General features: G+C 37.6%; 1 pseudogene; it reads left to right on the top strand.

Annotated features, from left to right (window-relative positions):
* The first annotated feature begins 5,838 nt into the window (after positions 1–5,838).
* Positions 5,839–6,732, top strand: LOC101705260 (protein MAK16 homolog pseudogene; annotated as a pseudogene).
* Positions 6,733–7,244: the final 512 nt, after the last annotated feature.

The raw sequence follows: 7,244 nt of genomic DNA, 5'->3' as shown, positions 1-7,244 counted from the left end.
GTTTGATTCATGGTGTCCAGGAAGCAGAGAACAGAGGAAAAAGACATGGACAAGAATATATTCTTCCAAGTCACACTAACAGTGACCTGGCTCTGACAATTCCCATCTCTAGACCCACCTCCTAACAGCATATTTATCTAGGAACACATTAGCACATTAATCCACAGTTAAGTATGCAATCCCCATGATCTAATCACCTACCAGAATCCCCACCTCTGAACACATGAGATGTGAGGGACATTTTAAATTTAATCCATAACATTTTCCTCTGAATTCAGAAATTTGCTATGAAAATGTACAGAGAATATTTAATACTTTGTTAGCATTATCTGCTCATGTTTGGGAATGGTAGTGATGGTGTGGCTGCTGTCTCATCCATGTCTGTCCTGCTTGGTCTTCCTCTTGTCCGTTAAGTTTTGTCTCCTACTTCTCCTTCCACTATTTCCTCATTCTCTTTCTTCTTCTGTTTCTTTTAGTGTTTGTTTATATTTGTATTCAGAGAAATTTTCCTTAACAATCTAGGCCATTAATGGTCAAAATGAATCTTATCTCTAATCATATTTAACAATTTCATTTTATTCCACTTTGATTGCTTTACTATTTTTAATTTACATATCTCTCCATATCTTTCCTGTCTACCCTAAAATTTAGTAGGCAAAAATAAGAATCATTTATTATTTACAAATGAATCTGCAGGTTAATTGGGCCTAGTAGGGCAATTGTTTTGCTCCAAGTGATACCTAATGAGGCTGCAGTCCTCTGGAAGCTCAATTACATTAGAATGTTCAAGAGGCATCTGCACATGGCTGGCAGATGATGCTTGTCATTGTCTCAGAGCTGAGTTCTGGCCATTGACCAGAGCCTTGTTCTCCTACTGGCCTTTCCATGTCCATTAAGCTGTTTTAAGTTTAAAAGTGGGTTCCAAGGATGCAAAAGTGAAAGCTACTGATTTTGTAGTCTAGCCACAGAGGCTGAGCAGAATCACTTTGGTCATGTCCTGTCAACAAAAGCAGGTCACAAGGCCAGCACAGATTCAAAGAGAGGGATAATATATCCCACTTCCTAACAAAATGCAAATATTTCTTTGCATTTTAGTTCTGATTCCCTTAATAAGACCCAATGGCAATGAATGCTGCCTCACTCTGGACCACCCCCAAATCTAAATGGGCACTCATCACTCAGGAATAAAGCAGCTGTTGCAGTCCTCTTTTGAGAACCCTTAACTTTCCCATTCAGGGTTTACATCAAGATTGAGAAGTAATAAAAATATAACTGTTAAATCTTCAAACATATTACCCAATCAGTAATAATTTAATTAAATTCAGAATCATACATTTGAGGTAAAGAAGCTGACACTGCTAAATTAAATTAGAAGAGATATTGTTATTTTGGAACTCCCTAAACCTAGTAATTTCTTATCATCATGAAAGGCTGTCTGTGATGAAATTCCACTGACAATCAGGCATAATAATTTGGGACGTTCTTACTAATTTCACACTCAATAGGAAATTGTGTAACCAGAAAGATCCAACATGTTTCCCATCTGTCCTTTGGAAACATCCAGGGAAGCTCTCTTTTATAAAATTAAAATAATTGAAAGGACAGAAATGGAAAAGAAAGACAATAATTTTTAGGTGATAATTGAGAATCTTTCTGATGCTGATCGATGAAAATGATGAGTTTTTTCATTTCTTTAATAAATAAAAATTAATTTCAGGAAAGATGATAATTGTAACTAATAAGGCTACTATAATATAGAAAATTCTTGAAAATAAGTATGATTATTAATATTGCCTTATTCCTTTAAAAATATAAATGATATTAAAAATACACAGTTGCAGACATACTAGTACATGTAGCACATTAGGTTCCTAGGAGCCATCCATCTGAATTTGAACAATATCCCAGGGACACTCCTACTTCCATTTTTCTGAGAGAAGCAGAAGTAAAAATAAGACTCAGGAAATCTCTAAAGCTCCAACCCAAATCAAAGTCCTGTTAGATCCCACAGCTTGACCTACAGTAACATTTTCCCCACTTGAACTTTGTTAAAGGTTCATCCAGAGCAGCGGCATCCCCCTGTGGTGCCGGGCTCCAGGTGGTCTGTGCAGCCAGCGGTCATGGTGGCCTTTGGGCCAGAGGGAGCTTGGTGTCCAGCCATCTCCTCTCGGAATCCTGTGTCAGCCCTTCCTCAGTGCCTGAGGTGAGCAGAGCCCTGCCGCTGTGTAAGGCAGCCCTGTGCACTTGAGCAAATTAACTGATGGGTGCCAGTGAGTGCGTACTCCCCTGCTTGCCAAGCAGCTGTCACTTTCCCAGTGACCATGATAGAAACCTAAGACAGAGCCGGTCCCAGCACCCAGAAGGAAGCTCCCCACTGCCATCCCAAGCTCCTAGGGCAGAGAAGCTGAGCCGGTCCCAGCTCCCAGAAGGAAGCTCCCCTGCCACCATCCCAAGCTCCTAAGGCAGAGAAGCTGAGCAGTGCGGGTGCCAGAAGGGAAGCACACCCCCACCCCCACCATGGAAATGAAAAGACACATAAACAAGCCTCAAAAACAGACTTCTGGATCACCTAGAGCAACCCCAAAGGGAAACGAGATGGAACAATCTGGTACTCAACCACCTGGAATCTCTGAACTGGCAACAAAAGAGGATCTGGGAAAAATGAAATCAGAAATAATTGCTCAGATAACAGCAAAGATTTTGATCATGGTGCAAGACATGATTAATAAATCTAGAGAGGACACAGATAAAAAAGTAGAGGATGTGAGGAACATGATAGAAACCCAACATAGGAAACAAATGGAATCCATAAAACAGATGCAAACAGATTTCCAGGAGATTAAAAACTCCATCGAAAGTCTGCACAGCAGAATGAACCAATGTGAGGATAGAATTTCGAATAGAGAAGAAAAGATTACAATTAGTGACCAGGAAAAGAAAAATGGCTTTAAAATTGTAAAGGAACATGAGAAATCAATCCAGCAGCTGCTAGACAATGAAAAGAAGAGTAAAATAAGACTGATTGGAGTCAATGAAGAAAGAGGAGAGAGTACAGATGACATAAAAAAACTGTTCACAGAAGTGATGGCAGAAAACTTCCCAAGGAGGAGAAAAGAACTTGACATACAGATAAGTGAGGCACATAGGACTCCAAATAGCCTTCATCAAAAAAAAATCTACACATAGGCATATAATAGTTAGGATTCCAGAAATCCAACAGAAGAACAAAATGCTAAAAGCAGTGAGAGAAAAGAAACAAATCACATACAAAGGAAAGCCCATCAGAATCACAGCAGACTTCTCAATGCAAACCCTCAAAGCAAGAAGAGCTTGGAGTGATATATTTCAAGCCCTAAAGGAAAACAGCCTCCAACCCAGATTGATGTACCCTGCAAAACTATCTTTCAAAATTGATGGAGCAATAAGATATTTTCATGATAAAGAGCACCTCAAGAATTTCATGAATATCAAACCGGCACTCCAAAAACTTTTAGACAATACCCTAGGAAAAGACAATGAGGATCACAACCCCAGGAAACCCAGCAGAATGAATCCACTGGGCGTGACAAATTAAGCACAAAGGGGGAGAATTCAACAAAAAGAAAAAGTCATGACAAGGCTTTTAAAACTTTTAACTTCATCTCCCTAATGAGTGTATAATTCAATCTTGTTATTGTACTGATTAGTATTTTTCTGATTCTAGAGCTGCACACCTTTTCTTGTGCTATACTGGCTATTTATCATCTTCTTATGTCTACTTTTTAATTCAGTTGTCTATTAATGAGCTCTAAGAATTCTTTATATATTCTGGTCATAGGTTATATGCATTATAAATATGGTCTGTTTAAGGACTACTTTTCATTTTAATGATGTCACTTAAAGTTCTAAATTTTGATGGAATCTCATTTATCAATTTTTTTCTTTTATACATCTTGTCTTTTGTATCCTAGGAAGTTCTTGCCTACCCTGAATTCATAAACATTTTCCCTTATAATTTCTTCTTAAAGTTTTATACTTTTAGGCTTTCATATTTAGGTTCATAGATCCCTTGAAATTATTTTCATGTATGTCTTCCAACACTGTTTTTTGGGTTTTTTTTTAACTTTTCTAGGCCCTTTGTACTCCTACATAACTTTTAAATTTCAATATCCAATTCTTCATTTATAGCAAGTATACACAGGCCTGAATTTATATATATACATTGTGTTTTCTAATCCTGCTAAATTCAAATACAAGTTCTAGGGGCTCCTAGAGATTTCTTAGTATTTTCTCTGTAGATGGTCATTTCATCTACATATAAAGATTTTGCTTCTACCTTTTCCATCCTATCCTAATTTTGTCATTTTATTGCCAGACTATTTTGGTGGGGCCTAGGGTTCAAAGTTTAATGGAAAGATAAAGAGTAAGGATATCTGCCCTTGTTCCCCACCTTAAGGAGAAAGTATTGTATCTTCTCCATTCATATAAGGGGTTCTCACTGGAAGTATGGAGTACATGTCTTTAATCTGGGGAGAAGGTTCTGTTCTACTTCTAGTCTCCTGATAGCTTTTACCATGAACATCGGTAGAATTTAGTCCAATAATTTTTCTTCAACTAGTGACAGGATCATATGGCTTTTTCCTTTCCTCTGTTAAAATGGTGACTTTTGGGAGTGGATCTTCCAATGCTGAACCAACACTGCCATCCCTTTAACAAAACCACTTTCTACATACTGCCAGATCTGACTTCTAAGAGTTTGTTTTGTTAAACAAATTTCTATCTATGTTCATACTTTTTTCTTCTATTATCTTTATCCAGTTTTAGGATTAGCACAATGTTGATTTCCTAAAATGAGGGGAGAAGTGTTCCTTCTTTTTTCTGCTTTAATTGTTTGATATAATTTATCAGTTAAAATGTTTATGAGCCTGCTGTTGTCATAGTGGTAGGTTTTTAAGCTAGGAATACACTTTCTTTAATAGATGCTATTCAAATTTTCTATTTCCTCCAGAGTTAGTTTCATTAATTCATCTTCCAAGGTACTTCTTAGAAGTTGTCAAATTCATTTCAACAGATTTTTGTAATATGCTTTCTATATCCTTTTAAATTCTGTAAAATCTGTGGTAATGTCTCCTAGATCTTGATATTGTAATTCAAAAAATGTATAATTGATGTTGTGTAACAGGAAGAAAAGATCTAAAGGAGCAGGGGAAGTGGGTGGGGTAGGGGAAAGGAAAAAAAGGGAAAGAAAAAATACGAGAAAAGGAAAAAAATGGAAACAAAGTCTTTGAAAATAGGGAATGATGGAGGGGGTGAAGGGAGGGCAAGGGAGGAGGGGGGAAGAACCAAGATAAATCATGTAATGATACAAGATCCCAATGATGAATGTAACTGTATTTTATACTGAATATGTACCAATAAACTTAATGGGAAAAAAATTTCAGAATTAAAAAAAAGTTTCATCCATAGGGATCACATGTCATGCATGTGATTAAAACAGAGTGAATTGTGGGACAGTCATACATAATAGATGCCCCTGAGATTACTCAGAGCCTGTCAATCATTTGTGGCAGTCATATCCAGAGAGATCCAATGACACACCCGGGAAAAGGTGAACATCTTTTAAATTCTAAAGCCTGATTCATATTTCTTCTTCCTATTCCCCACTGTCCTTGCATCACTCTTCCCATTCCTACCACCATGAACCTGAATGCCCTGAGCATACCTTCCACATTAACTTCAATTAATATAGCTGTTTTTCCTCTTACCATTAGGTGTACACTTGCCATTATTTGTTTGTCACACATAAGAATGTAGAATCTGATCTTCCTTCCAGGTGCTTTGTGCTGAACAGCTTACACCATGCAGTCAGATGATGTTATCTGGAATACATTAGGAAAGAAGCAGTTTTGTTCCTTAAAAATAAGAACAAAGACTCAAGGCTCTTGCAGAAATGAATATAGCCTGACTTGACTGTGTAATCGGTCATCTTGTCCACTGACAAATAGTCAGTATGCCACTGTCAAAGAAGAGAAAGGGCACTGCTACATGTATATGAAGTTAAAAGAAGGAGCAGCTTTTCCTAGGCATCTCTGGGAATGGGTCCAGCTTAGTAAAAATTATGAGAAACTGCTGGAGCAAATTGATGAAAATCTGATTTACTGGCCTCGCTTCATTAGACACAAATGTAAGCAGAGATTCACCAAGATAACCCAGTACCTAATTCTAATTAGAAAACTTACACTAAAGCAACAGAGGAAACTTGTTCCCTTGAGTAAGTAGGTGGAGCAAAGGGAGAAAAGAAGAGAGGAAAAGGCATTAATAGCTGCTCAGCCGGACAATTCCATTGAGAAGGAATTTCTGGAGAGACTGAATCAAGACATGTATGGTAACATCTACAACTTCCCAATTCACACTTTCAACAAGGCTCTGGAACAACAGGAGGCAGAGAGTGATTCTTCAGATGCCAAGGAGAAAGATGATGAAGATGATGAGGAAGATGTGAGAAAAAGAAAATTTGTGGAAGATGATGAAGTAGACGAAAGTGATCTAAGTGATTTTGAGGATATGGATAAACTGGAGGCCAGTGATGATGAAGATCAGGATGAGAAATCATCCAGTGAAGAGGAAAAAACACTTGATGCAAAGCACAAAGGGAAAACACCCTTGAAAGGAGTTCTGTGCAGAAAATGAGCCCATGGAGAGATAGAATATGAGCAGGAGACAGAGCCCATGGCCAAGCTCAAAACCACATGATTTCTCTCCAAGTGTAATCAGGACTCAGCATGCTCAAGGTCTTCTTTCCTTTTGTATACATATCCTGTTTTTTGCTCTTTGGTATATTTCACACAATATTTGTGTTTTCAATATTTATGCTACTTCACTGGGGCAAGAAATGTGGAGTGAATGGAGGAAACTCGTAAGTGAAGAGTATTTTTATAGTGTATATGTTGAAGTGACAGCTTGAACCCAAGAAGGTTCACAGGTGAGTTCCTGGAGCTGGAATGAGATTGTGAATGTAAATATTTCTAAATTTTAAGCACTTAATTCCTTGGTGTCCTTTTCCTTTTCTTCCTAACCTTTATTTAGAAATGGTAGGTTTTCAATTTTTACTTGTTCACCTTTCCCTATTCCTATTAGGATGAAAGGAACAAGAGAAGGAAAAAAGGAACTCCAATTTAAAATGTTTAATAGAATAGGAAGAAAAGGGGCAAAGGGGAAGGAAGTGGGAGGGCTAGGGTAAAGGATAGAAGGGAATGGGATTAATA

Source organism: Heterocephalus glaber, unplaced genomic scaffold (assembly GCF_053883595.1).
Source record: "Heterocephalus glaber isolate CG9 unplaced genomic scaffold, H.glaber_assembly_v1.0 deba00001577, whole genome shotgun sequence".
Taxonomy (NCBI): Eukaryota; Metazoa; Chordata; class Mammalia; order Rodentia; family Bathyergidae; genus Heterocephalus; species Heterocephalus glaber.
The sequence above is the reverse complement of the archived record's forward strand: the minus strand, read 5'-3'. Positions and strand labels throughout refer to the sequence as shown.